The 25,478-nt window shown below is 38.2% G+C and overlaps 1 long non-coding RNA gene across 2 annotated transcripts in view; it reads right to left on the bottom strand.

Moving 5' to 3' along the window:
• Nucleotides 1–14: 14 nt before the first annotated feature.
• Nucleotides 15–25,478, bottom strand: part of LOC134652873 (uncharacterized) — a 257,199-nt gene continuing 231,735 nt past the window's right edge. The window contains exon 4 of one of the 2 annotated variants that reach the window (XR_010097222.1): nt 15–82. This is a non-coding gene — a long non-coding RNA (uncharacterized LOC134652873). Of the gene's footprint in view, nt 83–6,127; nt 6,174–25,478 lie in introns of those variants that run through there. The other variant, XR_010097223.1, reaches the window with a different exon arrangement.

The raw sequence follows: 25,478 nt of genomic DNA on the forward strand, positions 1-25,478 counted from the left end.
TACCAGTCGGTTTGTCTTTTTTCATATGTAACGTGTCCATGAGCATTTGTTTCTTTCCATAATCTTGAGGTCGCCTCACAATCTGAAAATAAATAAATAAGAAAATTCATTTACAATCAAACTACATACCGCTAACACGGTTAGAATGTTACTTAGTTCTGTTTGAAATATAGTCTAGCTTAATTAGTCTACTAAGTGTAAAAATTTCTTAATAAACGACTCAGTTATAGCCCTAGTTAATAATATGGATTTTACAACTGTAATATCTTGCATAAATCAACCTAACCTTACAATAGGCTCCATGAAACTTGTAAATCAAAACAAATAACATTATATTTATTAGATAGTTGGGCACAGGTCTCTTATGTCATGAATATATGAGAGGGTTTCAACTGTAATATAGATTTACGTACTTAAATATTGGTTTCTCTATTCCGAAACTCCAACAAATAATAAATATAACAAACATACTCGTTTTTGACATTTACGTCATACTCATCCAAGCGAAACCTATTTCAATCTCACCCATCCGTTACTACCCATATTAAAAAACAAAACATGTTAACCTTTAACACACTCATCATTTATTATGTGAGCAAACAATTAATATCCCCCTTTTTAAAAAGCCAGACCAAAACAGAGCGCTGCAATAATCAACCCTTGACATTCGCGAGCTGACATATTGCTGGCGATTTTTCTTCGAATTCCTGCCAGGAAGGTAATGGCACTGGGTCGGGAAGTCGGCTGTATAGCTCAGCAAACGCGTATATCAAATTGTTGTCGAAAAATAAATAATTTTAATACCAAGCTTTATGTCAACCACCTGGAGCTCACAAACGTCGCTCTCAATAATCAGTACTAAACAGTCGCCGTGGTCGCAACCGGCCAGGACTATGATGATGTAAGTAAGTACCTACTAAAAATAATTGTAAATGCTAACAAATTACACCGATAATTAACTCATGAATTCCGGGATTCATTGTATCGCTACGTAAACGAATTCCTCGTAAAGTTATAGCGATCATTCGATCACAATTACCACACGCGGCTCGGAGTCCAATAATCGACGAACATTAGATAATGTTCTTCCGATCACTCTCAGAGTGTTTGACGTAGGCAAACCAGTATAGTGCGAAACTTCGATAAAGATAAAGACAAAGAAAAGGATAAAGATAGATATAAAGCTAGAAATAAAGATACGCTTATTTGCAAAAATGTAGTGATGAACATAGGTGGACAGTAATTTTGGATGTGTACATTTCACTCATAAAATATATGTAGAGACATTTGTGAAGCTAGGGAGTAGGGAATGGTATACCTTGACAAGATGATGAATGGTTTCACCCACAAGTAGTGCCTGGTGGGCCTAATAGGTCCGTGGGTTAAAATGTAAGTTCGACATAGGTTATGGTGCATGTAATAAAAAAATATTTGTTGAAACTTGAACTTTAATAGCTGTCAATAGAGTTAAATATCATATCGACCATGTATGGCTTCGTATACGGTAAAGGGTTAAATCCCATGCTGTATTTTTATTTGAAATGGACCTTATTAGCAACGAAACTTATAGTCTAGTAACTGGGAATAACACTCCCACCAGAGGGTCCACCGCTGACGAATGGCGCCCCACATTATCGGCTTTAGTGCCCGGGCTATTTTTCAGCCGAACACATTACAATTTGTACGGCAAATGACCGACTTTTACGAGCATAGACTACCACCAACAGACTGAGCTTTAGGGCTCGTTTAACTGGCGAGAACCCTTGTGGTATTCGACCGAACGATTGTATAGTTGTTGAATTAGTAGACGCCAATATAAAGGCATATATTATAAGTTTATTAAGCTTTGACGAAAGCTGCAACGAAATAGGTACATAGGCGTAAATGTAGCTCACTAAATTTTTGTCGATATTAGTTATTTTTACTTGAGTTGAGTTTCGGTCGCACTTAAACTTAAACGCAATTGTAGTGAACGTTCGTCATACTATATTAGTAAAGGAGCGCCAATGTGGCAAGTAAGAGGTTTCGAATGGCGATCTTAACATCTGATATACTCGTAGATCTGCGCTACAATAGTAAAAATGATAACACAAAAGTACCTAAATTAGTACCTATTTTAGGGATCAGAACCGGTTTTTTGCAAAAACTTCGAAATAACCATATTTTTCCAATTACTTTATATTCGAAATGTAGGACTCAGTTGAGTGTTTAGGTAACAACATTGTATTGTAAGATTGCCCAATTAGAAATGAAATAATTAGCAAAGAACGAAAAAATACCGTTTTTCCCATACAAAAAATACTGGTATCCGATCCCTGGGTACTAACTCAAATTCTGGTTAGTACGATAATTGCCAGTTTAACAGAGGGCGATTATGCAACTGTTAGATATTAAAGAAAACAACGTTGTTTCCAAACTTTTGGCCTGAGGTGTATAGGTATGCTACATCTAGCAGGCAAGGTAAGTGATCTACGTTTACGAGCCAGTCCCACCGCAGACTTTTGTGCTTTTTGAGTTCCTTTACTTTTATCGCCGCCCATCTCATTAGGGAGCATGGTAGTGACGCTGTTTAATTTATGGAGCGTTCTGTTCGATTCATTCAACAGTTTTTCTTTGTTAATTTTGTAGTAAGTGAAGCCGACTGCTATTCTTTTTTAATTGTAGAAATATGGAAAAATACACCATCTTAAGTGAGATTTTCATTCGTGACCTTTTCAAACACGAGTGAAGAGAGTTCGCCTGGTTTTTTTTTCAAGTTCCCTTAAGAGGGGGCCACAGAACACCGCCTATAGAAACCTAATATTGGCCATTTTGTTCCCGACGCAAATCACCAAACTGTGAGGTGCGGGAGGGGTGCTCACGGCGTTGCGATTGGTCGTCCCAAACATGGCGCGCTAACACGTGTACGCATAGGGATGGGACATGTTCATTACAGGTAGTGGGTACTGCTACCAGTGATACCGAAATTTATTGTGGTAAAATTGTTACCAATTTAATGCCAATTTAGTATACTTAGAGTAAACTTACTTAATAATTATATTGATTAATTTAATATTTCATTAACTAATTTAACAATGTACCTGAAATTTTTAATTAACATATTAGGGCATTTCTGTTTAAAGTACTCAGAACTTGAATTTTAAAGTTTATAATTTTTATATTATTTCCACTCAGAATCGCAATCTCTTTCGATACGAGAAAAAAGTGTCGCCAAAATCTCATAGGTACAATTATTTTCTTTTGTCCGTTTTATTAAGGTCATAGAAGGTTGTATTGAAAACATATTCAAATGGACCAATAACATATGCCTATTAAAAATCAACTCCAAGTTCTCTCGCACTTCTTTGAAGTTCATCATCAGGTCCATCTCGTGACATGAGACCTAACTGCTCACCTAGAGGGTTATAAAAAACCCATACAACATATGTCTATTACAAACCAACACCGAGTTCCCTCGCACTTCTTGAAGTTCATCATCAGGTCCGTCTCGTGACATGAGACCCTAACTGCTCACCTAGAGGATTCTAAAAAACTCATACAACATATGTTTATCACAAACCAACACCGAGTTCCCTCGCGCTTCTTTGAAGTTCATCATCAGGCCCATCTCGTGACATGAGACCTAACTGCTCACCTAGAGGATTCTAAAAAACCCATACAACATATGTCTATCACAAACCAACACCGCGTTCCCTCGCACTTCTTTGAAGTTCATCAACAGGTCCATCTCGTGACACGCGGCCTAACTGCTCCGTTGGCCTAGAGGATTCTAAAAAAACTCACACAACATATTACCTATATATTATGTCTAAAATGGTACAATACGGTATGACGAAGCACGAAGTTTCCGCAACTGACGAAACCATCATCGTCACATCACTAGTCGAAAGGGAAAGGGATAGCGCATTGCATTTTCAAGTTGACGAAAAGGGACGGACATACTTCGCCTCTGCTTACTGACCAGTATAAAATGAACCCCGCGGACAAGAAACATTATTCAATGAAATAATGAATTTGACTTTCCTGTGGGATGTTATTCCATCTGTTTCGTAAGTAGAAGTCTTAGATGACTTGCCACACCATTTTACGCTGCAATATCCCATGATTTCCCAATGAATTCAATAGTTTACGATTTATTTTCTTAGACTCGTGCATACTGCTAACAGGTCGTAACCTTGGGCGCAACTGATCGGAGCGGTGCGCGAACAATCTTATATTTGACCTATACACCATACGGGCGATGACCGCGAGTCGTCCTATAAGGTCGGTCTATAGGGGTTGGTCTGTGAGAGGGGGCTAACGCAAAATTGTAGTTTGTATAATTGAATGTTTACCCTGCATACTTACCATAGCGGTATAATTTTAATAGAAAATAGTAATATACTCGAGGGATCGGACAAGCAAAATTATTAATTATTATTAATTTAAGCTGTATTATAATTTCAGAGTAATCGACATAAAAGGTAAAAACAGGCGCGAGAGGCCATATCTTCCGTCTCAATTTTTCTTTCTTTTTATTCTTTGTAATTTCTTGGGTTTATAACCCCTCCTAACAAATTGATACGTAATTATCTGCCAAAAAAGCTACGGAACTGATACGCGTCGGAACTATGATTAGACTGATGGATTAATTATTATATTTAGTTAACATGAAGCTAGAAGAAATACGTAGTTTTTATTCAACCACTTAAGTCGGTAATGACAGAATATTTAGTGGTTATACTGTGTAACTTGTACTATCTTGTATCGGTACTGTAACTTGTATCGGTTTTATCTGTCAATCCCTCGAAAAGTATGCAATACATACTTTTTAGGGTTCCGTAGCCAAATGGCAAAAAACGGAACCCTTATAGATTCGTCATGTCTGTCTGTCTGTCCGTCTGTCCGTCTGTCCGTCCGTATGTCACAGCCACTTTTCTCCGAAACTATAAGAACTATACTGTTGAAACTTGGTAAGTAGATGTATTCTGTGAACCGCATTAAGATTTTCACACAAAAATAGAAAAAAAACAATAAATTTTTGGGGTTCCCCATACTTCGAACTGAAACTCAAAAATTTTTTTTTCATCAAACCCATACGTGTGGGGTATCTATGGATAGGTCTTCAAAAATGATATTGAGGTTTCTAATATCATTTTTTTCTAAACTGAATAGTTTGCGCGAGAGACACTTCCAAAGTGGTAAAATGTGTGTCCCCCCCCCTGTAACTTCTAAAATAAGAGAATGATAAAACTAAAAAAAATATATGATGTACATTACCATGTAAACTTCCACCGAAAATTGGTTTGAACGAGATCTAGTAAGTAGTTTTTTTTTTATACGTCATAAATCGCCTAAATACGGAACCCTTCATGGGCGAGTCCGACTCGCACTTGGCCGCTTTTTTAGGGTTCCGTAGCCAAATGGCAAAAAACGGAACCCTTATAGATTCGTCATGTCTGTCTGTCTGTCTGTCTGTCTGTCTGTCCGTCTGTCCGTCTGTCCGTCTGTCCGTCTGTCTGTCCGTCCGTATGTCACAGCCACTTTTCTCCGAAACTATAAGAACTATACTGTTGAAACTTGGTAAGTAGATGTATTCTGTGAACCGCATTAAGATTTTCACACAAAAATAGAAAAAAAACAATAAATTTTTGGGGTTCCCCATACTTCGAACTGAAACTCAAAAAATTTTTTTTCATCAAACCCATACGTGTGGGGTATCTATGGATAGGTCTTCAAAAATGATATTGAGGTTTCTAATATCATTTTTTTCTAAACTGAATAGTTTGCGCGAGAGACACTTCCAAAGTGGTAAAATGTGTCCCCCCCCCCCCTGTAACTTCTAAAATAAGAGAATGATAAAACTAAAAAAAATATATGATGTACATTACCATGTAAACTTCCACCGAAAATTGGTTTGAACGAGATCTAGTAAGTAGTTTTTTTTTTATACGTCATAAATCGCCTAAATACGGAACCCTTCATGGGCGAGTCCGACTCGCACTTGGCCGCTTTTTTTTAAATATAATAGCCTGAATAATTTATTTTTAAGTATTTGAAACCTTCCTCGCGGGGGTGAGGGCTACAGGGTACAGCTATATTATCTAGCCGGTTTCTTAAAATATATATATCTATTTTATTAACATACCTGTCGGAACAAACGTGATAGGAACTGTAGATTCGAAGATTGAAATCTGAAACAAAGAAAATTTGAAATTTAAAATTATATCCAACATGGCTAAATGAAAAAGTGTATTTTGTTTTCGTGCTAGTATTTTATTATATTTTTATAAAACATCCGTACACAAATTGACTAAGCCCACAATAATCTTGTGTTGTAGTACTCTGACAATAATAATAATATACAAAAGGTACTATTTTTATTTTTTAAATCGTTACATAAATAATTTAGGCCATGAAAATTCCTGACGCTGAGTGGCCTAACCAGGCCTCCGTCACTCGCTCAAGGCCACGCGCTATATGCCTACCGCTTGGCCGTTGGCGTATCGTCGACGATACAACCGACAGAGGGCCGCCGACCGCCCGCCTGAGCGCTCGCACCGCATTACGCCGCACGTTTCCCGCGCTTACGCTTCGAAATGCCGAAACCACGCAATTATTGTGCGGTAGATGGGTGTAAAAGTCAAAAAACAACGGAAAATTTGTCGTTTTTTTCATTACCGAGAGACGAAGAAAGGTGAGTAGTATTTTAAATCCATCTTTATTCTTTAAACATAAATAGGTAAATTAAGGAGTTTTTTGAGTCAGTCAGGTATTATAAAAGTGTTGTTTTTATAGGTAATTCCTACTAACTGTAGTTACCTTACCGAGTAGGTACTTAAGCAATGGGCAATGCACGATAATTTTAGATTTCTTTGATATTTTTGCTATGGGTAGGAATAAGCGACTGTTGGCGCAGGCCGATGTTTGTCTGTGTCTCGTTACGTGTAGAACTGTAGATAATAAATTAAATAAGGTATTGGTTTGAATCGACGTATATTCACTTTTCACAAGAAGGAGTAATAGCAAGAAATCAACAGCCATGCCGTTTTCGGATTAATTCGCAGAAGGAAGGGTCGTTATGACGTGGTCCCGAGAAACGCATACCACCACACGTCTATATTTACTGTAAATTATTTCAGAATTTTATACCTACTATTTCATTTTGACTTTTTTTATATTAGTCTAAGATCCGGCTAGGATATATGGTCGACATTCACCGATATGTCTGACGGATGAAACTTAAAGTCTATTTTTTAATTCGGTAGACTAAAATGACATTTCTTAGTATGAAACAGGGCTTTAAATACCGTTAAAAAGTTGGTATCGTTACCACAAGGTGACAGATCTAACGTTAAGTTCTAACTAACGTTAGACCAGGTACCGTTAGTTATACTACTCTTTACCGGTAACAAAATGGTAACGTTAGCAGTTGTCAATTTGAGCTAACGTTAAGTCAAAGGTATCGATACACCATTTTTAACGTTAGTAGGTAACGTTAACAGCTGCTTATTTACCGTTTGATTCACTGATAGATGCCATCATCGTTGACAATCGAGCGAATATTCATTCACTCTCAAGCAGAGATGGGCATTTCTTAAATTGATTCCTGGTTCCACGATTACTCGAAATTACTTTGTAATCTGATTACCGATTCCCAGATTACTTTGTAATCTAACAATACCGAATTACTAAGTACTTACACTTCCAATTAAGGAATCAGGAATCACCTTTTCTAATATTACAATTACTAGTAATTGGAATAAATGTCGATTCCTCATTACAGGAATGCATTACTTGATTCCTTTCAGATTACATTTCGTACTACTACTATCAAAAGTACATTTCGATAGTAGATATGTTGTTGATGTTGGCTTAATACAATGATATTATATAACCATAGATAGGTTATACTCATACTTGAGGAGCACAAAAAATACTTCCATATTTATTTCTGAGTCTACGAAGAAATCTGTTATTTTTGATTAATTTTCTCATTCCATCCATCTTTGTCATACTCGTTGTTAAACATAAGCTCGTCTCTTTCTATTTCGGTGTGCGGGAGCGCGTTAGCACGTGCACATTTCTCGCTTGTCCAGTCGCGACTAAAGGCAACTTGTCCAATTTGTCACAAGGTAAGCGCTTCAATTTTGGAACGCCTATAACCTATCTTGAGTTATAAATGATTGGCTTAATAGATATAGATGCACCTTATTTGAATCAGGTGTGCAGATTTCGAAAATGACCATTTTGGAATCCAAGATGGCGACCATGCAGTATGTCATAAAAGTCGTCATGGATGTCGTTTTATACGTTTCAGGGAGTGATACGATAGGTTGTTCAGTGTGTGTGGTTCTGAAGATGAACGAAAATTTTATTATTTTTGCGCTACGAAGCACTGTTTAGGAGATGCAGCCCTATAAAGATTTTTCTCTCTTTTTCTTCTTTTTATTCGTTTTTAGGGTTCCGTAGCCAAATGACAAAAAACGGAACCCTTATGGATTCGTCATGTCTGTCTGTCCGTCCGTACGTCACAGCCACTTTTTTCCGAAACTATAAGAACTATACTGTTGAAACTTGGTAAGTAGACGTATTCTGAGAACCGCATTAAGATTTTCACACAAAAATAGAAAAAAAAAACAATACATTTTGGGGGTTCCCCATACTTAGAAGTCTTAGAACTGCACTCAAAAATTTTTTTTTCATCAAACCCATGTACGTGTGCGGTATCTATGGATAGGTTTTCAAAAATGATAATGAGGTTTCTAATATCATTTTTTTCTAAACTGAATAGTTTGCGCGAGAGACACTTCCGAAGTGGTAAAATGTGTCCCCCCCCCCCCTCCCCCCTGTAACTTCTAAAATAAAATAATGTTAAAACTAAAAAAAATCACATTACCATGCAAACTTCCACCGAAAATTGGTTTGAACGAGATCTAGTAAGTAGTATTTTTTAATACGTCATAAATCGTAAACCGCAATTTTATTATGTTACTTGCTGCTACGGAACCCTTCATGGGCGAGTCCGACTCGCACTTGGCTGCTTTTTTTAATTTCCATTTCACAGATATTTGTGACACACCTTCGTGGCATTCAGCCATTAAAGTGGTAACACACTGTCGCACCGCGCCGCGGCCTCGGAGCGTCGCACCCATGGGTGAGATCGAGAAAGAGATATCTGTTTCTCTTTCTCGCTCTCACTTATGGGTGCGACGGTCTAGGGTCGCGGTGCGGTGCGATGGTGTGTTACCACTTAAAAAAATATATAGGCAGTATTTGGTTTATGGTATGATTTCTTTTTTTTTCATCTTTATAGGGCTGTATATCCTAAACCGTACGTCGTAGCGCAAAAATAATCAAATATTCATTCCCCTTTATGAAACTCCTCTAAGTCATATTTAAAAAACACAAAAAAAGAAAGAAAAATATTTATAGGGCTGTATCTCCTAAACCGTGCGTCGTTGCGCAAAAATAATAAAATGTTCGTTCCTCTGTACGAAACCCCTAATTAATATAAAAAAAAGAAGAAAAAAAAAACTTTATAATGCTGTATCTCTTAAAGTGTCCTAAACCGTACGTTGTAGCGCAAAAGTAATCAAACTTTCGTTCCCCTTTAGGAAACCCCTTAATAACATTTAAAAAACACAAGAAAAGAAAAAAACTAATAAATAGAAGAAAAAAAAATCTTTATAGGGCTGGATCTCCTAAACCGTGCGTCGTAGCGCAAAAATAATAAAAATTTCGTTCCTCTTCAGAATCACACGCCGAACAACCTATCACATTAGGACATTATTATTATTTCACATTGCATGTAATAATGTCTCAAATAAGAATTTAAGTTTCACCAATCTAGATTAACATAAAGAATAATGACATAAGACTATGAACTCTAACTACTAGAATTAAAGTTTAGTTTTACTAACGTACCTACATAATTATCTTTAATCGAATTTAATTGAATCATTTTTACAAGCAAGCAGTAACATCAATAAATAGGTGTCTCATTTAATATAATCCGACTAAATTACATTTCAGCAACACCTCCATATTTCACAAAATAAATCAAGACATTATCCAACCTATATAATCTTGACGTATATTATATCACAGACGCCTGTACCTAATATAAACCGACCAAGTAACGAATTAGCTATACCATCATATTTAACAAAGTAATTTATGACGTTTTGCAACCTTCTTATTTTGGCAAATATATTCCGACACAGCCGGGTGGTATTCTATCTGTCCAATCTCGGTCCAATGTGTATTTGCGTCTCACATTTTGCTTAATGAGAGAGTGAGACGCAATGCATATTGGACAAAGATCTTAAACAAATAGAATACCACCTCTTTCATTTGATAAACATAAAGAATAATGACAAAAGACTATGAACTCAAACTACTAGAATAAAAGTTGAGTTTTACTAACGTACATAATTATCTTTAATGTATTTTGACTGATTCGTATTTCAATTTGACAGAAGCCCTGCCGTATTTATGGTCAATAAGGTCTACTGGCCTTAAAATTGTGTATGAAATTACAAGCAAATATCAGCTTAAAGAATGATAGTGTTAACGTTAGTTCGGTAACGTTAGTTTATAATGTGAATTGGGTAACGTTAACAAGCCCTGCAATAAAAAGTAAAATTACCGGTAAAATTAACGTTAACTAGCTAACGTCATAATAATGTTAAGTTATCAAGTATCGTTAGCATTTACTACCGGTAATAAGGTATTTTTATGATTTTAACGTTAAGTAACGTTACTTTATAATGTGAATTGGTAACGTTAACAAGCCCTGGTATGAAATGACATTTTATGTTCATACTATGAACTGTCATTTCAGTCTACCGAATAAAAAAATAGATTTTACATATTATGAAAGAAAATATGTTCCTGAACATAAATAAATAGGGTTGCCTAAAGAAATATGGTCAAAAAAAATGTTTTTCTTCAAATTTCACCGGATTAATTCGCAACTCGTGTCGATTTAAAACACTCCCTTCGGTCGTGTTTTAATTTATCGCCACTCGTTTCGAATTTCCTCTTTTTCGCACTTGTATTGAAAATAACTATTTTAACTACTACTGTTCTACTACTACTGTTATCAATTCATTAACTCAACTGTCACCTCTTCTCTCATATGTTATCTCTCTCTCTTAAGTTTTGCTTTATTTTATATTTTTTATGTGTATTTTAATTGGTTGCCCTGAAAACCAGCGCCATGGCTAAGGTCATTAGTCATCGGCATATGCTGAGTGGCATCCATTTTGGTGTCTTGTACTAGAATAAGATGTATTATAGGTTAAGCATGTATTTCAACACCAAATAAACCATTTCTATTTCTATATCTAACGTCTTTTTTTTCAGGCGCCGTACATGGCTTGAAATAATAGGGAGGCCTGATTTATTAACAACTCAAACAAAGTCTACTTGTCATTTTGTTTGCTCGCTACATTTTGACAAATCTATGATAAAGTACGTACCACAGCTGAAACCTGATGCGGTACCCACAAAATCATTACTAAATCAACCAAGTACTTCCAACCTCAATACAAACGAAGACTGTAAAAATGTGTCGACTCAAACGAAAGAATCATTTATCAACGTTCTATCAGCAGTTACCATTAAGGGTCCTGATAAGAAGTCATCATGTGTGCAAACTACGTCAGACAACGCTAGCAATAATACTACACAAACAACACAAGAGCTTTCGTCGGATACCCCCAGGAAACGTAAACTTCGAGTTGAACATAAGGAGACAGAAAAAATAAAAAAAGAAGTCTAATCACATAAATCTGAATGCTACGAAAACTTCAGTTTCAATTGTGAAGATGAAATTACTAAAAGATTTTTCAAACTTATTGAGTGGCAAAAGAATCTGAAAAACAAGTTTAAAGAATAATAATAAGTGTAGTAAAAAACATAACTGCACTAGCTTCAATGCTTTGTTACAGGAGAAACCTAATGTTGACGAAACTATACTGTATACTCATTATAAAGCCTATAATAAAGATTCATCTTTTTGTGGCGGGCTAAAAGTCCCATCTGAAACGTTTAATAATTATATTCAAGAGTTAGAAAAAGTATTTTTAAATAATTTTGACTACGTCATAATGAATCGGCCTGGTAGCACCGTATTACAACTTTTAAAAACAGTTGATTTTCCGTCGCCTTGCTCCTGTTTTCCGTACGAGTATTTATTAAAATTATTTACGCGATTTAGGATATTTTCAACTATAAAATTTAATAACAGAGAATTCCGAGAAGGGACAAAAATGATAAATCATTATATTAAACTAAATCATATTTGATTCTCTAAATTCTTCTAAACAACGGAGCCATACATTTATTCAGTTTTAAGCTTTGCTCGCGAGGTCTACAGCTCACAGAGCCACTAGTATAATAGTAATAATAATTATTTGATTTATTAATAAAAAATATGATTGATTCGCAACATTCGTTTTATTACAATAATCATCATAGGTACCTACAACCTTACCCTAGCGCATTCTGACGATGACGCGTTGGCACGTGACTCGCACGGCGGGCAACACAGTCTCGACTCTTTGTGCGCGTACCTACTTATGGTACATTTCTTCTCTTCCTGAGCAGCAGGTATTATTATTAAGATTTTGTGGACTATTATAGCGTAGGTATTTTCGCTTTTGTATGGGAATGATGTATCTGTTACGTAGTAACTATTTATTAATCTGTGGCCTAAGCTAAGTATGCTCAAGACTTGAAAAGTAATAATTACCTCTAAGTCCTAATTTATATATTAGATTCACTTTAATACGTAGAAGGGGTATATTAATATTAAGGAAGCTATATAAGGTTTTTCTTTAACCTGCATACGTTATATCGCAGTTTACATATCGACTTCCGCTTTCCGACTTCAAGTCAGCTTTGAGCCGGAATTTCCCACATTATGCATTAACCCCACGGGAGGCGCTCACTCAAATTTATGACATCGAGGCCAATTCTGTATGAAGAATTGGATGAGACCATATCTTTCATATTCACCTTAGGAGGCATCTAGCGACATCTACCGTAATAGTATTTATTACACTTCTTTGAACGGCATATACAGTTATATTTTCCACTTTTTCTTTACTTCTAAGCATTGTAGTATCTCATGAAGACTTTTCTGCTTTATAGAAACTTAATTTTAACTTTGATAAATGACCTTGATTTGTGTCACCAGATTTGTTTACAATTACAGGTGTTAATACGAATTGATTGATATATCAATCACTAAAATCGGTGCAGCCGTTCTGTGTCTACATTTTTTTTAAATTTTGCAGCCGCCATTTTGGAAAAGGTCCGCCATCTTGAATTCTGGTGGATGAAATTTGTGTTTCCTCGGATGAAATCATTCAGATTGGTCCCTAGTATCACTGAGCAAAGCGGCTTGCTTTCTGCATAAAATGCAGTTTCATTTTGCTAAGCCCTATCACTACAACTGCGATCAAGGTGTTTTATGAGACGGCATCACCCGATTGCATTTCGGGAATACCCATCAGCATTGGCGTCTCACACTGCACGCGGACTCAAGGTCAAACATGCCAAGACAAAACGAAAATCATATCAAATTGTTCAGCAACCTACAACGACAGCGCAAAACCTCCCTCAACCGGTCATCTCATCGCGCTGCGCGGCGAGCGACAGTACGCGGCGCGCGGCTATCGGGAGCGCTATTCATGCACTGTTAGTGCTTGTAAATGAAGACCTAGACTGTCTAAACATGTCAGGCGAGTGTAATGTACTGATATGTACACATACATACATGCATACATACATATAATCACGCCTATTTCCCGGAGGGGTAGGCAGAGACCACGGATTTCCACTTGCTACGATCCTGACATACCTCTTTCGCTTCCGTTACTTTCATAATATTCCTCATACACGCTCGCCGGTTTACTGATATGTATGTATATGTATGTGTCTAACATACACATACATAATAGAATACACGTGGGGTCACGTGTATTCTATTATGTTAAAGCAGAATCGGCCTTATGTTCTCTCAGATAGTGCGATTTGCCGTCCAATGTTATTTACGCGATATTTGAAACCGTTGAGATCCCTATCAAATATTTATTGCCTTTGTATCTCGGTTTTCAGGTTCTCCTATTGGATTGATTATACTTTTACGAGTTGAAAGGATTGTTTTGTAATTTCGTTTATTGTGTGGTATAATAATATCTGGGTGACCGAGCTTCGCTCGGAAAACATATAAAAACTCGAAAATGCGCGTTTTCCCAGAGATAAGACCTAGCTAGATCGATTTTTCGCCCCCGAAAACCCCCGTATAGCAAATTTCATCGAAATCGTTAGAGCCGTTTCCGAGATCAACGAAATATATATATATATATATATATAAATAAATAAATAAATAAACAAGAATTGCTCGTTTAAAGGTATTAGAATATCTGGGTGACCGAGCTTCGCTCGGAAAACATATAAAAACTCGAAAATGCGCGTTTTCCCAGAGAGAAAACCTAGCTAGATCGATTTTTCGCCCCCGAAAACCCCCGTATAGCAAATTTCATCGAAATAATATATATATATATATACATTATATATATATATATATATATATATATATATATATATATATATACATTATATATAAATTATAATAAATAAATAAACAAGAATTGCTCGTTTAAGAGCGCTCCAACAAGAAAAGTCAAAATAATGCAAAATTGATGATATTCCTCGATGACATTCAGTACTTTAGGGTCATTATTAGAAACAATGAGTACTTGTTACGGTAAAAGCGTCTTCTTATCTTTAGGAATTACTTTTTAAATATTGGAAAAAGGGCTTATTAAATTAGTAATGATTTTTTTTCTAATGGTTGTTTCCGAAAAACCACGTGAAGCACTAAATTGTGAGCTCGTATTTGGAAATGTTGAGAAGTTTACTCTGGTAAAGCTGGCTATTTTGTATTACTAATACCCTGTACATTAGGAATTACTTTTGACATTTTTCCTAAATACCTTTGAGAAAGAGAAAATCGAAGAAAAACAAACTCAATTTTCTCTCCGAAACAAGTGTCAATTCCTACGAAATTCTACTTAATATCGAAGTCATTTTCATACTCAAGCAATCTGCAGCGTTTGCTTATACTGATGGTATACATTAGTGTTTATGAAATTCTACTATAATTTTTTGGCAATTTTTTGAAAACGACTCTAATATTACCGATGACGCGCGGTCGTGAGCTCAGTGCCGCGGCAGAGCTTGTAGCGGTAGGACGTGTGTCGGTCGGCTCCGCACGTTTTCAACGGCGACGACGAGGTTTTTTATCATTGTGTGCGGCAGGCGCCGTGTAAAATGCTATACTGTGTGCGTGACAGTGCGTGTAAACGGCGACTGAGAAACTTTGATCCTAGTACTGTGTATTTGGTTTTATAGTATAGTATGTAACTACCGGACAGCATTAAAGATATTTGAAATGATCTGATATTTTATAGGTACTAAATAAAAAAATGGCTGAATACAAATGCTTTTGATGACATGTCAGAATCAGAATATATAGGTCTGATGATGGAGCTGGGAGGTGGTCACCGGTACCAATCAACCATGCAACTAAACCACTTCGTGTTTCGGCTCGTTTGATTCGTCTCAACAAGATCTTTGACACAAGATAGGACTCAGGGTCTGATGATGGAGCTGGAAGGTGGTCACCGGTACCAGTCAACCACGCAACTAAACCACTTCGTGTTTAGGCTCGTTTGATTCGTCTCAACAAGATCTTTGACACAAGATAGGACTCAGGGTCTGATAATGGAGCTGGAAGGTGGTCACCGGTACCAGTCAACCACGCAACTAAACCACTTCGTGTTTGGGCTCGTTTGATTCCTCTTAACGAGATCTTTGACACAAGATAGAACTCAGGGTCTGATGATGAAGCTGGAAGGTGGTCAACGGTACCAGTCAACCATGCAACTAAACCACTTCGTGTTTCGGCTCGTTTGATTCGTCTCAACAAGATCTTTGACACAAGATATTACTGAGGGTCTGATGATGGAGCTGGAAGGTTGGCACCGGTACCAGTCAACCACGCAACTAAACCACTTCGTGTTTGGGCTCGTTTTATTCCTCTCAACGAGATCTTTGACACAAGATAGAACTCAGGGTCTGACGATGAAGCTGGAACGTGGTCAACGGTACCAGTCAACCATGCACCTAAACCACTTCGTGTTTGGGCTCGTTTGATTCGTCTTAACAAGATCTTTGACACAAGATAGTACTGAGGGTCTGATGATGGAGCTGGAAGGTGGTCACCAGTACCAGTCAACCATGCAACAAAACCACTTCGTGTTTGGGCTCGTTTGATTCCTCTCAACGAGATCTTTGACACAAGATAGAACTCAGGGTCTGATGATGAAGCTGGAAGGTGGTCACCAGTACCAGTCAACTATGCAACTAATCCACTTCGTGTTTGGGCTCGTTTGATTCCTCTCAACGAGATCTTTGACACAAGGTAGAACTCAGGGTCTGATGATGAAGCTGGAAGGTGGTCAAAGGTACCAGTCAACCATGCCACTAAACCACTTCGTGTTTCAGCTCGTTTGATTCGTCTCAACAAGATCTTTGACACAAGATAGTACTGAGGGTCTGATGATGGAGCTGGAAGGTTGGCACCGGTACCAGTCAACCACGCAACTAAACCACTTCGTGTTTGGGCTCGTTTGATTCCTCTCAACGAGATCTTTGACACAAGATAGAACTCAGGGTCTGATGATGAAGCTGGAAGGTGGTCAACGGTACCAGTCAACCATGCAACTAAACCACTTCGTGTTTCGGCTCGTTTGATTCGTCTCAACGAGATCTTTGACACAAGATAGAACTCAGGGTCTGATGATGGAGCTGGAAGGTGGTCAACGGTACCAGTCAACCATGCAACTAAACCACTTCGTGTTTCGGCTCGTTTGATTCGTCTCAACAAGATCTTTGACACAAGATAGTACTGAGGGTCTGATGATGGAGCTGGAAGGTTGGCACCGGTACCAGTCAACCACGCAACTAAACCACTTCGTGTTTGGGCTCGTTTTATTCCTCTCAACGAGATCTTTGACACAAGATAGAACTCAGGGTCTGACCATGAAGCTGGAACGTAGTCAACGGTACCAGTCAACCATGCACCTAAACTACTTCGTGTTTGGGCTCGTTTGATTCGTCTCAACAAGATCTTTGACACAAGATAGTACTGAGGGTCTGATGATGGAGCTGGACGGTGGTCACCAGTACCAGTCAACCATGCAACTAAACCACTTTGTGTTTGGGCTCGTTTGATTCCTCTCAACGAGATCTTTGACACAAGATAGTACTGAGGGTCTGATGATGGAGCTGGAAGGTGGTCAACGGTACCAGTCAACCATGCAACTAAACCACTTCGTGTTTCGGCTCGTTTGATTCGTCTCAACAAGATCTTTGTCACAAGATAGGACTCAGGGTCTGATGATGGAGCTGGAAGGTGGTCACCGGTACCAGTCAACCATGCCACTAAACCACTTCGTGTTTCGGCTCGTTTGATTCGTCTCAACAAGATCTTTGACACAAGATAGTACTGAGGGTCTGATGATGGAGCTGGACGGTGGTCACCAGTACCAGTCAACCATGCAACTAAACTACTTCGTGTTTGGGCTCGTTTGATTCCTCTCAATGAGATCTTTGACACAAGATAGTACTGAGGGTCTGATGATGGAGCTGGAAGGTGGTCACTGGTACCAGTCAATCATGCAACTAAACCACTTCGTGTTTGAGCTCCATCATCAGACCCTGAATATCACCTAGTGTCCAAGATCTTGTTGAGACGAATCAAACGAGCTCAAACACGAAGTGGTTTAGTTGCATGGTTGACTGGTACCGGTGACCACCTTCCAGCTCCATCATCAGACCCTGAGTCATATCTTGTGTCAAAAATCTTGTTGAAATGAATCAAACGAGCCCAAACACGAAGTGGTTTAGTTGCATGGTGGACTGGTACCGGTGACCACCTTCCAGCTCCATCATCAGACCCTGAGTATCACCTAGTGCCAAAGATCTTGTTGAGACGAATCAAACGAGCTCAAACACGAAGTGGTTTAATTGCATAGTTGACTGGTAACAGTGGCCACCTTCCAGCTCCATTATCAGACCCTGAGTGTCACCTAGTGCCAAAGATCTTGTTGAGACGAATCAAACGAGCCTAATCATGTTACTACATGGTTGATTGGTATCCGTGACCACCTTCATCATCATCATCAGGCTTCATCATCAGATGCTTAGTATCAGCTCGTTTCTAAACTTAAGATACAAATTAAAGGTTTTATTATATAGCTAAAATAGTTTCACTATACAACCTATACCATATGCAATGACGAAAAATGTAAATAAGCGAGTACCTAAGTAAGTACGTATAATTTCTTTCTAGTAATAATGACCTACATAAGTATGTATATTTGCACTGGATTTAGTATTTTCGTACCAAATAACATTTTTAGGACTTTGATATTAAAGTACAGTTAGTGTTGTTATGATTGATTTCAATGTGCTTCACGATCGGATCAAGAATGTTTAATCCATCATTGTAGTGCGACCGAGGGAAAATGCGGTGGAAGGGTTCGGCGACCTGAGATCGTGGGGCCTGCCGCAGCGCGTAAAATACCTAAACTCGCTCATCCCCGAAATGTAATAGCACTCTTAAAGGTATTAGATAGATTTGACTAGAAATTTAAGTTAGGTACGGTACGGTCGAGGATTTTAATTTATGACCCATTTCGTACCTTGATACTGACGATCAATATGAAAGTCGCTAGAAACCTCATTCTATTGTCAATGTGACAAGGTACAATATGGGTCCGAAATTAAAATCTTTCGACTGTACGTCTGCAAACGATACTTACTATTTTTTAGGTAATTAAAAAAAAACACCGAGATCCTAGGGCGTTGGGGAGTATAAAGGGAAGAGATGGCGCCACTGCCACGAATAGCGTCAACTCAGTCAATGTAGAAAAGACCGCGTCTACAAGCCCTTTCGTCTCTTCTAACTCTTGCGTTAATACACATACCCGCTTGCAGAAGTAGTCGTTAGAGCAGAAGGAGAGAAGCTCTTCCTTTGACTGTGTCTGAGCGAAGTATATACATATTAGATATGAGCGCCGATAGGCATATAGCCGGCGGCGGCGCGCCGGTCAAAATTGGTCGGCGGCGGCGGCGAATCGGCGGCGTGGCCTTGAAACACCTTCGATTAATGAAAAAAGAATCCAAACCAAAATTTTACTGAAAAAACCATGTTTTTGCTGTAAGAAAGTTATGAAATAAATGCATTTTTTATTTTCAAGGATAATTTATTGAATAATGGTAGTACTTACGAAAAAAATTGATATCGTATAAACTGTGGATAAGCGGTATCGCGCGGCATCAGAGGCGGTCTTAATCTTGGCGAGGCTTTGGCCGGAAGATCTTAGCGAGGCCCTTATCTTTTGTGCTAAGTTAAAAATTGCGGATTGACTGTATCAGGAAAACGTCTTGTCGACAGTCCAAAAAAAAGAGCTCCCGTCATTAACCAATATCGATCCAACAAAACCGATTTGTGTCAAAAAGTGAGGCCCAACGCCGAGCTCCATGTAACACCGAAGACTTGATTTCAACGCCTCCCAATGTGAGGCCAGAGGATGAGCTGCAGGTAAGCATACAGCTAAGAATCGAACGCCAAGTGTAAGCTTGGCTGACGGCTGAACGCCTGGAGCGTCGATTGCGACGCGCTTCTGTGCGAGGCCGAGCTGCAAGAGAGCAGAGCGAGGGCGCAGGGCGATAAAGACTGAAGCCATAGTGTTAAAGATCTGGCGCTTTCCTGCGGGCGCATTCGTGCGACGCCAAAGGCCGAGCTGAAATGGAGCTAAGATCGGATAAGGACCAATGCTCAAGCGTTTTAAAACAGGCCGAAAGTTGAGCTCCAAACAGGGCCAAAAACTTGCAGGTTCAGATAATGGCTTAATTCCATGCGAGCGATGCAAGACCAAAGATAGAGCTGCGAGAGAGCAAAGCTTGAAATTTCAACAGTGGCCAAGTTTAATTGAGACCCGATTCCGACGCCCTTCCGTGCGAAGCAACGGCCGGACATTTGGACGTGGAAACGCTTAATATCTCAAAATTAACCCCATTTTATACCTTTTAAAGACGTTTAACCATGAGCATGCAATAGTTAAATTCACGGTAAATGACGGATGGTTAGCTGGCAAAATTAGTTATGCATTGGATCGGTAATCCAAAGATGTGGGTTCGAGTCTCACGTTAGCCAGAGTTGTTGACAGTAAATTTTTTCATTGTGATTGACATGTCTAGTGTATATATACAATCTATAAATTGCAATGTGGAACGTTCCACAATAAAAATGGAAGGAAATCAGTATGTTTATTACAAGCATATTGATGTTAAAATTAAATAATTTTGTTTCCCCAAGACTAGTAGCGCGGTTACTAGACAGATAAGTTTGCATTTGCCTTCGATATTTTTGAATTATATGGGCCTAAAATACCTTTTGAATGCCTATAAACTATTCGAAGTGGCGCCGTTAATGATCTAAACTCGATTAAAAATATATTATCTGATTCTGAAAGTAGTAGTAACTACCAAGGTCACGCCGATGCCACGCCGATAGCGCAGCGTCGGCGGCGGCGGCGCGAAAATTTTGTCGGCGGCGGCGGCGCGCCGGCGCGGCGCTCATATCTAATACATATACACATAGGTACTTACGACAGTTCTTGCACTATGACGGTCTTCCCAACCCTAAAAATGGTAGGTATATGTGAATTTGAATAATAATGATGATAATAATAATGTGCCACATTGATCATATACTCCGTCTAATATACGTGATCTGTGAACTATGTACTCTCTCTAAAAGAAGACTTTATTATTACGGCGATATAGAGACGTCATGACGCATTTTTCAAGCTTTTTATTAATCCTCGTTATACAGTCGCCATCAGATACACCGGAGCGGCAGAGATGCTCAAAAATATCTGACCAACTCAGGGTCTTGTCAATAGAGGTGTGAACAGATATTTGGTGTCTTGGCCACTCCGCTATATCTAGCGGCGACTGATAATCACCGGTTTTTGGCGGGTTCACGTACAAAGTAAGACTAATATTCTCATTAAGGCAAGGAAGACCCGATAAAAAATCCCCATTGTTATAGCAAATTATATCTTCCGTTCTTTCAAACTTAATGTAAGGTCACGTGTATTCATCACAAAAGTATACAGAAATAAAAGCGATGGTATTCAGACATTATAAAGGTGATTTGGAATAAGTAACTTGAAAAGCGGGGTGATTGTGAAAATGGTAAATATCTACTACACATACCCCGTTTTCTTTTAGAACCAATAGAATCACTTCATTAGTCTTTCTTAGCGTGCAGTGATTCTATTGGTTCTTAAAATCACATCCTTCGCAAGGCATCCTCGCAAAACTCCGGTGGAAACGCAGCCTAAACGTTGCGTTGAATGACAATTCAATGCAATACCTATCTTTAATGTCAACATGTCAAAATATACAATACAAAATAAAAAAAATAATTAAAAAAAAACATGATTTAAGTACACTAAATTAAAAAGTAATATATACAAAATGTCAAAACCATCCATAAACCATCAAAAAAACAAAAAATAACAGAAATGTCTAGAAATTCTAGAATATAAAGGAATTATTTTACATTAGTAAAAAACAAAGTCGCTTCCCGCTGTCTGTCTGTATGTATGCTTAGATCTTTAAAACTACGCAACGGATTTTAATGCGGTTTTTTTAAATAGATAAGAGTGATTCAAGAGGAAGGTTTATGTATAATTTGTGAACCCGTGCGAAGCCGGGGCGGGTCGATAGTTTACTATAAAATTCTTTCATCGTATAAAAAATACAAAGTACAAAAGATAGCCATGCAGTAGTCCACCAGGCCATCAAATATTTCCCAGCGTCATTGTGGTAAAAGGGCCTGCCGCACAAAATAGATTTAAAAAAAAGCGGCCAAGTGCGAGTCGGACTCGCTCATGAAGGGTTCCGTATTTAGGGGATTTATGACGTATTAAAAAAAACTACTTACTAGATCTCGTTTAAACCAATTTTCGGTGGAAGTTTGCATGGTAATGTAGATACATCATATATTTTTTTTAGTTTCATCATTCTCTTATTTTAGAAGTTACAGGGAGGGGGGACACACATTTTACCACTTTGGAAGTGTCTCTCGCTCAAACTATAATAGTAAACTCAATAATTGAGTTTAGAAAAAAATGATATTAGAAACCTAAATATCATTTTTGAAGACCTATCCATAGATACCCCACACGTATGGGTTTGATGAAAAAAAATTTTTTGAGTTTCAATTATAAGTATCGGGAACCCCCCCAAAATTTATTCTTTTTTTTTCTATTTTTCTGTGAAAATCTTAATGCGGTTCACAGAATACATCTACTTACCAAGTTTCAACAGTATAGTTCTTATAGTTTCAGAAAAAAGTGGTTGTGACATACGGACGGACAGACGGACAGACAGACAGACAGACAGACAGACAGACATAACGAATCCATAAGGGTTCCGGTTTTTGCCATTTGGCTACGGAACCCTAACTAGTCAATATTTGATGTCCATCCATCTATTGGATTCTAGCCCGGAGAGCTCTAAAACATTCATAAGCGTTTTGATATTCAGCTCGCCAAAAATTCGCACAGTACAGTCACCAGCAGAAGTTGCTAAGCGGGCGAGGTGTTCAAAATTACCTTGGCGCGCTCTTATTCTCTTAACATTAAAGTCGCGTCAAGATCATTTTGAACACCTGGCCCGCTTAGCAACTTCTGCTGCTGACTGTATGACGTAAATAATCTATTTTAGGAGCGATTTTAAAAGGCAAATTATATCGTTATGGCTTTTTTATTTATTTGCTCTGTCCGCTGGGCTGATTGATGACTTTAAGAGTTTTCAATAGTTAATATCTGGGGGCACGGTAGTTACCCCGCCAAGACGAGCATAGCGAAGCGCAAGGGCACTACCTACCTTTTCTCGAAGCGCTTCGTCGTTTTTTTGAACCCTCATAACTTGGGTTTGGATTTATGCCAGATAAACAAAATTCTCGGGATATGATGTCAATAGTGGACTTATTAAACATAAAAAATTTCAATTGCATAGCTCTTATACTTAAGATTTTATTCATATCTAAAATACCCCAATTTCGTCACTGACTCACTCACTCACTGTTGATCATCAAAACCTCTAGGGAACTTCCTGAAGTCCTAGGAAGCTGAAATTTGGTATGTAAGATAGTATTAGTACACAAACAACAAAATAATTAAAAAACTTGAAATTTTTTGCCCCTAAGGGGGGGAAAAGGGGGGTGGAAATTTGTATGGGAAATCAATAACCGCTGAACCGATTTAGTTGAAATTTGGTATGTAGATAGTTTTTGTAATGGGGAATGGCATTGAATAGTTTTCAACCCCAAAATCACCCCGTAAGGGTGAAAAGGGGGTGGAAAAGGCGTTAGGGGAAAAGGAGGGTTGAAGTTTGTATGGGGAATCAGTAAAAAGCAGATTGTATAAAAGATGCCCCGAGGTACGTATTTCAGGATTTTTAATAGTGCCTTAAATCACACGCGCAACCCTTTAAATTAGGGGATGGAAGCAACTTACAAAAAGAAGTGAAATCCCACCAAAAACATTTTCATGTAAAATGTTGCCAAGACGAAACCATAAGGCTCGCACTGACAAAAAGTTATCAGATCTCTTGTAGAGCCAAGCTTCTAACTCTACAAGCCCTAACTTCACAAATTCTACACCTTAGTCAAAATATGTGGCTTGGCCGTTTCGTTACTCCAAGGACTATTGTATTATAAAAAATAATGAATAGTGAATACATTTTTCACCTTACGTCCATGTGACAATAGCGAAACGGTCAAGCCACATATTTTGACTAAGGTGTAGAGTTTGTGAAGTTAGGGCTTGTAGAGTTAGAAGCTTGGCTCTACAAGAGATCTGATAACTTTTTGTCAGTGCGAGCCTTATGGTTTCGTCTTGGCAACATTTTACATGAAAATGTTTTTGGTGGGATACTTATTTTCAGAAGCGATGAGGTTATTTTTGGGTAAAAAAGGTCTATTTTGAGAAAAGTACTATACAAGCCTTGGCCGGGATATGAACTGCCAGGGGGTCATCTATAAATTACATCACACGAATCCCTGACACACCTGGTCACATTTGACATTGGCAACCCCTCCCCCCCTAGTGTGACGTTATGTATATATATATATATATATATAGTTTTCCTGTTTGTTTGTTTGTCAGATGTAGCAGGCGTGGCTCTTCGCGATTTCATTGCGTCGCTACATACGGTCTACACCAATTTTGGTGTCTAGGCAAAGTAGTTGCCGCGCACCGCTATTATGGAACGGACGCCTGCTCGCACTTGCGCCACCTAGCGGTCATATCTGTTGTAATAGACGCGTTTTGTTAGAGAGTGAATCTTCTGTACCTAGTACTATTATTTATTATGTGGATGTAGTTAGTTTCGCTGAGCAATTTTCCGCAAATTGACAACCATTGTCCCTGTTTTGCGTGAAAAATGAGGTTGCGGTACTCTAACCACCCCAGCTCTTCCACGAAACCTAGCAATGTCTTCACGTTGCTAACTGCCTCTGTCTGCTCTTTCTGCTGCTTGTGTGTGCCCGGAGTCCCTCGGTGTCTGCTCCTGTTCTACCTCTTTAAACTCTAGCACAATCGGTCCGATTCAAACTTTAAGATACGTCAAATATTACGTCTAGATACGATATGGATTAGATATGTCAGTGTCAAAAGTGACGTTTCTCTGCTTCCATGCACGCTCTGCGCATGGAGCCCCAGCAGCCGTTTTGAGTACCTACTAAGTGGCCAAAAGCTAGGAAAAAGCGATATTAACTCACATTTATAGACGGGTCTATCGCCAAATTTATTTTATTACTTTTATTTACCGACGTTTCGACACAGGTTTCACTGGTCGGTTTCAACGTCGGTAAATAAAGGTAAGTAATAAAATAAATTTGGCGATAGACCCGTCTATAAATGTGAGTTAATATATGTGTTCGAAACGCGAAAGTTTTAAATATTATAAAAGCTAATAACTATTTATCATTTAATCATAATCTTTATTGTTTGTGAGAAATGGGTTACATTGCCAGTAATGGGTTACATTTTAATGTTTGTTTAATATTTAAAATAAAGTTAAACTAAAACCGACGTCATTCATAAACGTCTGCTAAGTTAACCATCTGATGATCGTCGTTTGTCCCTCTCTATGGCATAACGACGGATAAGCACAAACGACGATCATCAACTGATTAAGTTAGCAGCCGTTTATGAATAACGACGTTAGATATTATAGAGCAAACGCTGCTTCAACGGCCCCAAGTTTAACTGGTTAGCAAACACCACAAAATAATCAGAATAGCGAGGCTTCTGCAAATTATGCGTTGTGAC

Source organism: Cydia amplana, chromosome 12 (genome assembly GCF_948474715.1).
Source record: "Cydia amplana chromosome 12, ilCydAmpl1.1, whole genome shotgun sequence".
NCBI lineage: Eukaryota > Metazoa > Arthropoda > Insecta > Lepidoptera > Tortricidae > Cydia > Cydia amplana.